Raw genomic sequence first — 10,516 nt, forward strand, 5'->3', positions numbered from 1 at the left:
GGAGTGCAGTGGCACAATCATGGCTCTCTGCAGACTCAAACTCTCCAGCCAAGTGATCCTCCCACCTTTGCCTCCCAAGTAGCTAGGACTACTGGTGCACACCACCCCTTTTGGCTAATTTTTGTATTTTTTTGGTAGGGATGGGGTTTTGCCATGTTGCCGAGGCCAGACTCGAACTCCTGAGCTCAAGCAATCTGCACATCTCGGCATCCCAAATTGCTGGGATTGCAGGCATGAGGCACCACACCATGTGATAAACGATACAATTCCTTCCAGTTTATTGCTTCAGTTCTGAGAATTATAACAAAAAGCCTCTGATTGATCTGGGGCAGCTGTTAGCAAATCAGAACTGACTCATTACAATTGTTCATTTTAACAGAAAGGGCTGTTACTTGTCTGATAAAGACACCTACTGGAAGGCAGTATGTTGTCATAGAAAGGACATTTGGCATCTACTAGAGTTAGTTGTATCTTACATCCAGCTTGTGCAATGATTAAGTCTTTGGGTTGTGGATCCCTAGGGGCCTATGCAGTTAATTCTAGAGAGGTGAGGAGAAGTCATAAACCCATTTCTCACCAGTTGCTGTCTGAAGACTGAATAAATAATACACCTCCAACTATAAATATTAACATTTTCCCTAAGAACACACATGCTATTGCAATTAATGAAGTACAGCATCATCAAAAAGTGTTCATGAATACCTGAGAGCTTCTAGAGATGATAAATTAGCTTGAATCATATGAAATTGTCATTTTCGTGGGTCACAAACAGGTAAACCTGGGCAATTTCATATAGATTAATCTACTTTGTTTTTCAGTCAAACAGATGATATAAAAATTATGATCTTGGCCGGGTGTGGTGGCTCACACCTATAATCCCAACACTTTAGGAGGCTGACGTGGGTGGATCACCTGAGGTCAGGAGTTTGATACCAGCCTGGTCAACATGGTGAAACCCCATCTCTACTAAAAATACAAAAATTAGCCAGACATGGTGGCAGGTGTCTGTAATCACAGCCACTCGAGAGGCTGAGGAAGGAGAATTGCTTAAACCTGGGAGGCAGAGGTTGCAGTGAGCCAAGATCATGCCACTGTACTCCAGCCTGCATGACAGGAGCAAGACTCCATTAAAAAAAATGATCTTGATCTTGTGGGAGTCAGCAAAGATTTTAGAATGATGAAGGGGTCTTACGGTAGCCAGCCTCCAGAATGGCCCCCGTGATCCTCATTTCCTGACATTCATATCATTGTATAATGCTCTTCCTTTCCGTGTGGGCTGGACTTAGTGACATGTTTCTGATGAATAGAATACTGCAGAAGTGATGGTATATCACCCTTGATATTAGGTTATAAAAAGACTGTGGCTTCCATCTTGAGTAGTCGCGCTCTCTCTCTCTCTCTCACTCTCTGTCTCTCTCTCTTTCTTTCTCTCTCTGTATCTCTTTCTTTGATCCCTTAATCTAAAGAAAGCCAGCTGCAACATCAAAAAGACACTCAGACAGCCTGTGGACAGGATTGGGGGTCTCGCTCCAAAGGCCAACATCCAGTGAAGAACTGAGGCCTGCTGCCAATCACAACAGAGAGTCTAGAAGAGGATTCCAGCCCCAGGCAAGTCTTGAGATGACTGCAGCCCTGATGGCCTGACTGCATTTTTGTGAGTGACTTTGAGTCAGAATCTCACAGGTAAACTGTTTCCATGTCCCTGACTCTGAACCTGTATGAGAGTATAAACGTTTGCTGTTATAAGCTGCTAAGTTTTGGGGTGGTTTATTCTCCATAAATAGATAACCAATACACTTCCCTATTTTCAAAATGTTGGGAACCAGTGATCAAGCATACTTTTACATATATCCTTCAGGCCTTACAAGACAAGTTTTAAATGTTTTATTACTGAGGAAATTAAACAGTATTCATTGATGGAGAAAACACAATATTTGGAGCCAGAAGGTAGGTGTAAGTTTCCTCTTATTAGCTGTGAAAACCTGAAAATCACTTTGCTTCTTTGAGCTTCTCTTTCTTCTTAGAGAAAATGCAGATTCCTACAATGCCTGCCCTGTCTTAATGTTTATGGTAAGTATTAGATTGTGAATACAGTTGATGAACCCTCAAGTCCTATCAAAATGCTAGCTTTTATTGATGATAGAGTTAGTCATCTTTCAATAAGGATAATCTGACCAAGTTTACATAGCTAGTTGGTTGCAGAACAAAAACTTATACCAAAGTCTTCTAATGCTAAGGCTTCTATAACTTGAGCAAGTCACTTTTACTATATGAGCCTCAGTTTCCCCATAAGTGAAATGAAATAGATTAGACCAGGTAATGCAGGATCTCTTTTAGCTCTGAATAGGCTGTGATCAGAACCCAAGGCAAGGATTCTTGTATAGGTGACTGAGTTCCTATAAAGGCTGGGTAGGGTGTGTATCTGACATCCCTGGGATTTCAGAGCCCTATCAGTATGAGTGCTGATACTGGGGGAGGCTTTGTGATGTGCTCTTTGTAGGTGGCGGCCTTAGTGCCATACAGAGGCTGCCGATGCCACTGCCTGGGACAATGGAGTTCACTCCTCTGCTGGTGCTGCCCGCCCCCACACAAGCCCCTGAAACAGCATCCTATCATTTGTCACTTCAAATGGATTTGTGCTCGTGCCAGAGGAATTCATAATGAATTCAGTTCCCATTCATGCGGGAAAGAAAGTAAGCCTTGGGGTAAAAAAAACATCTCCTGGAAACATTGCCTTTGAGTTTCTGTAGAAGCTGACAAGGATTACATCTTGAATAGAGCTGACAAACTCATAATTCAAGTTAAAGTGTTAGTTTGAAATTGTACAAGCCTTATCACAGCATCATTACCTAGTATTTGTATATAGGTCTACAGTTTACAAAAGACACTTACAAATATCTTCCCATTTAAAGCTAATTGTGTTCGTTTTCAGCTGAGAAACTAAACCGCAGGGAAGTCAGGTCATTAGTGGCAGAACCACCTCTTGAACTCTGGTTACCATTTGCAAAAGCCTTTTCTTGTTCCACCAGACGACGTGGGCTCTTGTTGTAGTAGGATTTCCTGTTTCCAAGGTAGTGATTTTTCTATTGATGCTGGTCTTGTCCTCCAAGACTATGGGACTCATTAAAAGGAAACAAAAAAGAAAAATGTGATTATGGTCACAAGTCATAGGGACAAGACTGATAATCAGAGCTGATTGGTCAAGTGAATGTTTGCAGAGTGTTTGTGGCAGACAGATTTGAGTCCTGTCTATATACCACTAAACATCTCCATGAATGTGGAAATTTGGTGCTTGATTCTACAAATACCTGACTTTGTGGTTGGAGGATAAAGAGGCTTTTTGTAGAAAGTAGAAAGGCTGGGTTTGTTTTTTTCTGATGTGGGGCCATGTTAGTCTCTGGCCTTGGGTGGGGTCAATGTGGTTGAGGAAGGAGGCCCTCAACCACGGGTGAGGAAACTCAGGGATCTGGGAATAGATTCTGACACAAGGGAGTTGGCCCAGGACTGGGACCACTGACTGGGGAGGAAGCTGGCCACAACCACATTGCTTGGGATTTGGAGTCAGCCAGATCTGATCCCAATTCCAGCCCTTCCTTATACTGGCTGTGCGATCTTGGACAAGTCATTTAACTGTTTTTGTCCCTTGTTTTCTCTACTAAAAATCAGGGGCAGTACTATTGCCTGTCCTGAGTATTGATTTGTTTTGACTATCCCATGAGATCTCAAGCTGGTTAGGACTTCAGAGAAGTGGCTGGCCGAGCTAGAGTTCATGGGTCAAATCCAGCCTGCTCCCTGTTTTGTCCAGCCCATGAGCAAAAAATGGGTTTTGCATTTTTAAATAGTCAGAAAAAAATCAAAACAACAGTATTTTGTGACACCTTGTATATAATGGAAATTATACAAAATTAAAAATATATAATCATATGTAATTATATAATTTACATATAAGTATAAAATATACTATGCATAATTATATATATCCTTATTATATCATAATATGCAATGTTATATATTATATTTTTAAAATGTCAGTATAAAGTATAAATTATGCATTTATAGGTAAAATAAATTAATTTTGGTATCTATAAAGAAAACTTTATTGAACAATACCCATGCTAGTTTATTTTTACTATTGTCTACACTACTTTCATGTTTCAGTGGCAGAATTTAGTAGTGTGACAAGGACCAGATGACCTGCTAACCTAAAATATTTCCTATCTGCCCTTTACAGAAAAATTTGGCTGACCCTTCTTTTATAAGGCTCAAAGACCTCAGACAACACTATAGGGTAAGTGGTATTACTCTTTTCTGCAGGTGAGAAAAGAGAGACCCCAGAGAGAAAAAGTGAAGTTAATGTCACATAGTTTAAAAAATGAACAAACAAGAAGATACCAGAATTTGCTCTGGAACCTAAACTTGTATTAACTGCATCTGACATTCTCTTAATCCGTGATATAAATCCCTACCCAAGTTTTTAGACTTTGGAAAAATGGTTGACAAATGTGAGATCATGTTGTGTCAAAGAAATGAGCAACTAGGGGAAAAAGCCAGAGTGAAGGAGCATAGGTTATAAATGCAAGAACCAAAACACTGGATATCTTCACCACCAGAGCAGAAATTCTAGCACTGTCAAGATCTCCAAGAGGAGATGTGAGCATAAGAGAAACATAAGAGAAATCTGCCAACCTCACCAGTGATTAAAGAAGGGCAAATTTTTTTCAAAATGAGATATCACTTATACATTCTAAATTAGCAAAAATGTTAAATAATCATGACACCCAATATAGGTGACATTGTGATGAAACTGAAATACTTATATATTGCTCATGGCAACATAAATTAGTTAAAAATACCCCCACTAACTTTAATTTGGCACTATATATTAAGAGTTTTAAAAACACTCATATTCTTTAATTCATTGATTCCTTTTCTGAGAATCTATCCTTAGAAAATAATTCTAACTTCAGAAAAATAATATCCACCAAGATCATCATTGTAATGTAATTTTAGCACCAATTTGGAAGTCACCAAAAACTAGTGAGCTGGTTAAGTAAATTGTGCTACATTGACCCAATGCAAATATTATGTAACTATCAAGGACTAAACAACAGCATAGGGGAAAAAAATGATTATATTATGAAGCAAAAAAAAAAAAAAAAACAGAATGCAAATTGTAATTCTAAGGTTTTGTGCTATACAAAAGTTATGTTTGTACTGGAACAAGCAGAAATAAAAACAGGTGATTTATTAAGGTGATTGTCCTCTAAATCCTTTTTTTTTTTTTTTTTTTTTGAGATGGAGTCTCACTCTGTTGCCCAGGCTGGACTGCAACAGCGTGATCTCGGCTGACTGCAACCTCTGCCTCCTGGGTTCAAGCGATTCTCCTGCCTCAGCCTCCTGAGTAGCTGGGATTACAGGCATGCGTCACCACGCTCGGCTGATTTTTTGTATTTTTAGTAGAGATGGGGTTTCACCATGTTGACCAGGCTAGTCTCGAACTCCTGACCTCGTAATTTGCCTGCCTTGGCCTCCCAAAGTGCTGGGATTACAGGCATGAGCCACCTCACCCAGCCTTAAATCCATTTTTATAACATGGACTAGATAGTGAAAAATCTTCTCCTGGATATGAAGTCAGAATTGAGTGAGTTGCTATGTTGGTTGATGCCTACACCAAGATCTTGTTCTTCCCTCTATCTTGGGCCAGGATAGGATTCAGAGCTGGACGACAGGTGGGGTTGAGGAGGCATTCCTGCCAGAGTTTGACAGGTAAGTTAAGAGGAGACCAGGGGTGTGCGAGATCTCTGTCAACAGATATTCACTGAGACCTCTCAGCCAGCATGATGGTTGAGCTGCCACGAAAAGAGACTGGCTTCAGAGTCAAAGCCCAGAGACTGCAGAATAGGCCTTCAATGCAGGAAGGCTCACTCAGGTGTGAGGGAACATGAGCAGGAGGCATGGTCTAGCACCCGGTTATGGAGACGGGCTCTGTGGCTGGCCCTGTGTGAGACATCAAGAAGACAAGCAGGAAACAGACTCAGCTCTGTCCCCAAGGAACCTGTATGAGTACAGTCATGATACATGGGATACTGCAGGGATAAAGAAACATTAAACACACAGAAATCACCCAGAGGAGGAGAGGCCCGCAGCACAGTGTGAATGTCTCTGCTGTTCTCTGAGCCTCTCCTGTTGGCCTTATTGATTATTGTTTCTGCACTGATTGAACACTAATGTTATTCTGGGTTATCAACTAGCTTCTCCTCATTTATGAATTTTAATAATGGCCTTGTAGAACATTGTAGAACATTGTAGAACATTGCACATGGGAAGCCCTATGAAGATATTTTGCATCTATTCTGGGCAAAGACTCCCCATAGCACTTCTCTTGTTTGATTTCTTATACTAAACTGAATTTTCCCTTCATCAAAATCCTGTCCTAACACAGAGTGACCCTCTGACGCAAATTTCCCTGGCTTCAGTAATTCATGTTTCTGCTTCCTGTTTCTCTTCTTCCTGCGTCAGTTTTTGGTACCACCTCCCACAGCCCCTCCTCCCCTTAAGCCCCACTCTGATTTCTCCCCGGGAGATGGTAGCAGGGCCTCTGGCCTCCTAGAGACATCAGGGCAGAGAGAAAGAGAAGACATGTTTGCCAAGAACTCTGAGTAACAGGCGAGGCTGAGCTGATGAGACAGGAAAGATGGGTATGAAAGATTGGCATACGCCTATTGGCACTGCAAGGGGGACAGGCTGTCCTGGTGGAGGGGATTGTGTGAACATGCACCCAGAGGCAAGACTATGAGGGGCTTATTTGGGGAACAGTGAGTGTCTCAGTTTGGAATTATTCCAAGAGTTTTATTTGTATTAATTCAATTTTCTGGAGATATGGAGCATGGTATGAGAAATGGGATTTATCTTGGATGAAACCCTAGGAAAAAAGCAGGTCATCTAGGGGGACTGTGCAGGGTTTCTCTCCCCAGACCTTCAAATGGTACACTGGTCCCAGGAAATCTTGAACTTGCCTAATGAGTTATTAGGAAGTATTAACAGTCCCAATAAAAGCAGCAGTAAACTAAACGCTGTCTAACAAGCTCCCCGCATTTCTGTCATGTTATTATCATCATCATAATGATCATCATCTACCGAGTGCCCCGTGACGTATTATTATTTCATTTTATAGATGAGAAAACTGAGGCTCACAGAAGTTAAGTGACTTGCCTAAGATCACACTGCTGGTAATGGTTGAGGGCAGGATTCAAACCTGGGCCCATCACACCTCAAAACTTAAGCCCCGTTAGCATCATTTTGTTGTCCCCAGATATGTGTGATGGTGCTGTGGTGAGGGTGGCTTGGGTTAACCACTTGCCAGCTGCTTGTGTTTTGCTTCAGGAACTGAGGAAGTTGGGCATGCTTTAACGGCATTTTAAGAAGTTATCTGAGGGGCAGGCTTCGGGCAAACTAAGTGCTTCAGCTGCAGAGAACAAGGACCCAGCTGCACCTTCTGTGAAACTGAAACTGGGGTCACTGGGATGGGCCCTCCTGGAGTAGGATGAGAGAAGAGATGGGAATACTGGGACTTGGCGGGGGAATAATAATGCCGCTGCTAACAGCTGCCCAGATGAAAGCAGTGATGTTGCTAGGAGAATAAATAACATCTGTTCACCTTTGGACAGCTCTTTGTGGTTTACAGAGCTCCTTTGCTTTCGTCATTTCACGACCATCTTGCTCCAACAGAGGGGAGTTGGGGTGAGAATCTCCCTTTTACAGAACACCAAATTAAAGATTCAGAGATGCTGTGTGATTTTCCTCGGGTCACACAGCTTGTTAGCAGCATCATTTGCATATCATTTGCATTCAAGTTTTCTAAAACCATCCTTCCCACTCAATTCCACTTTCTATCATATTTCCGGAAGCAGCTGGGCCCAAGGAGGTCTTTCTGAGGATAGGCTGCCAGAACAGCCTCAGAGGTGTCATCTGAATGCGAAGTCCACAGAGGAAATGAGGAGGCGGATGAGAGATACACGGAGAACTCACCAAAAGAACAGGGCAGTAAATCTGCTTCAGGTGGCATCCAGTTTCAAAGGACTAAGGAAGGGAATGGCGGGGTTGAGCCCAGCTAGGAGGTAAAAGGAGAGGCTGCCTGGAGAACAGGGATTCACTTCTTTATTTCTGAGGAAAGCGAATTTTGAAAGATAGACATCATTGCCAAAATGTGGGCAAAGCCCAACTATGTAACGGAGATTATATGAAAACAGAAGGCCGGTATGTATGTAATATTTTTAAGTACGCACGAGAGCATCAAAACTGGATGCACTCTTAAAACTTATTAAACTGATTTTTTTAAGGGCACTATTGGGAATGAAGAAATTGAATTTCCAGATTTCTTGAGCCAGATGACCATCTTTGGCATGTTTTGGGAAGCGTACTCCCAGGCCCCTTTGAGTCCCATTCCAGTCTCCAGTTGGAGCGTTGAGGCTGCTGACCAAACAGCCCGGTCTGGCTATTTCCTGCATATCAACCATGCCTTGGGCTCTTGGCTGTGCTTTTGTTTGGATTCCATAAGCTGCGGTGAGTAATATTCATGAATCCTATTCTGAAGATGTTAATTACTCTTTAAGAGTACTATTATTGGATATCACAAACTTTTAATAAAAGTAGGCATATAAGAGTTACAATCAGTCCCCTAAGCTCCATAACCTGGAAGAGTATGTTTTAAAAGTAATTTTCTTTTTATATTCTATGAGAAGTTTAGCAATTTCAGTATTAAGAAGCATTGCTTTGTTCATCTTCAAATTTGTTTTCTGAGACATCCCAAAATAAATTTATTACAATTAGTGAATGAACTCATTTAAGGACCAGTAATTCTTAACAGTATTTAGAAAGAGGATGATAATGATACAGATTTTTTTTAAATTCAGCTTAATTGATGACTTCTACCGAAGGGCCAGTTTTACTCAATGGGGGTTTGATGTATTGTGGACTTTACTAGATAAATGGATGACATTATTCTTTATTTTTATTTTATTTTATTTATTTTTTAGACGGAGTCTTGCTCTGACATTATTCTTTATTTTTAAAGTGTTTATTTGGGGTTGAGGTATTGCAAACTGTGGGCATCAGGAAAGCTGGGAAATGTCAGGGTCAGATTATAGGGAGCATGTGGTAGGGGGTCCAGTCCTGGTTGGAGAGGCCAAAGAGGAACCACAGTGGACCCCAGCCCAAGAGATAACAGATCTGAGAACTTAGGGCTCAATGTGGAAGTTCTAGTCACTACGCAAATCCACCCTTAAAGCTGGCAGGTACTGGCGAGTGGGGAGCAGGAGAGAGGGCAGGAGAATACTTTGTGTGGACAGTGAGCTGGGCAGGGCTTTGTGGCCTCTTGGGCTTCTTTGAAGACTCGAGGCCTGGATGGTGATGGTCTGGACCCAAAGCTTTAGTTACATGTGGCCACGAGCTGATATCTACCTGCATGGAGGAAGCCTTGAAGTACAATTACATTATGTTTAGGAGCCCACAGGAAGTGTCCTTAAAAATAGGTTTAATTACAGACAAGAATTCAAAATCTGCTCTGTGTTAATCTCATGTGTTACACTTTTGGGTTGTATTTAATGGAAGTCATAATTATCTTGAGACTTTTTTTAATCCAGAGAAAACAGTTTTAGGACAAAATATTTAGCAGGTGTATGTTAATGTGCTGAGGCACAGAAAACATGGAACAGAGTCTGTATTCCAACCCCAGACCCACTGATGGCCAGCTGTGGACAAGGGGCAGGTCACTCAACCACTGTGGGGCTCAATTCCTCGCCTGTATCCTGAGCATTGGGCAAAGCACAAAATCAGTGAAAGTAATTGTTAATGAGCTGCAAAGGGCCCTGCATGGGTGAGGTAGTGGTTTTGATAACAAATGACAGACCTGGGTTCAAAATCCTGGCTATATAACTTACCATGTCTGCAACCTCTCTGAGCCTCAGTTTTCTCAACTGTTAAGTGGGAATGATAATCTAACATAACTCCTGGAGTTCCTATGATGGTTAAGTGAAATAAAGCACATGACATGTTTGACACATAATATGCGATCTGTAAACGTAAGCTAACATAAGCTATGATTATATTTTAAAGAAAATAAAAATAAGAGAAACCACCCATGGCCAGGCTGTGTTCCCGAAGCTTCTGGAAGGCTCTTGACCAAAGTGAATCACAGTGAACTTGGTAGGAAGGACAAAGAGGCTGGAGCCACCCAGAGAGGGGAAGATGTTTGATGGGGTAAGCAGGCCAGCTGCCAAACAGACTCACAGCCTCATCCGTATATGCCTTCAAGCCACAGAAGGCTTGTTCTAGGCAGGGGGAGGGAAAGTAAGCTTCCGCCACTCAAGAGACACAATGAGGACCAGCCGCAGGAGCTGCAGAGGACACAGGCCAGCACAGTATGAGGAGACACTTTCCAGTAGGACTTTGCAAAGACAGGAGGCTCCTTAGGGAAGCCAGGAGGTGCCACAGCGGAGAGGGTGTGTAGACACAGCAC

This window comes from Trachypithecus francoisi, unplaced genomic scaffold, assembly GCF_009764315.1.
Source record: "Trachypithecus francoisi isolate TF-2019V2 unplaced genomic scaffold, Tfra_2.0 Lachesis_group16, whole genome shotgun sequence".
NCBI classification, from domain to species: Eukaryota; Metazoa; Chordata; class Mammalia; order Primates; family Cercopithecidae; genus Trachypithecus; species Trachypithecus francoisi.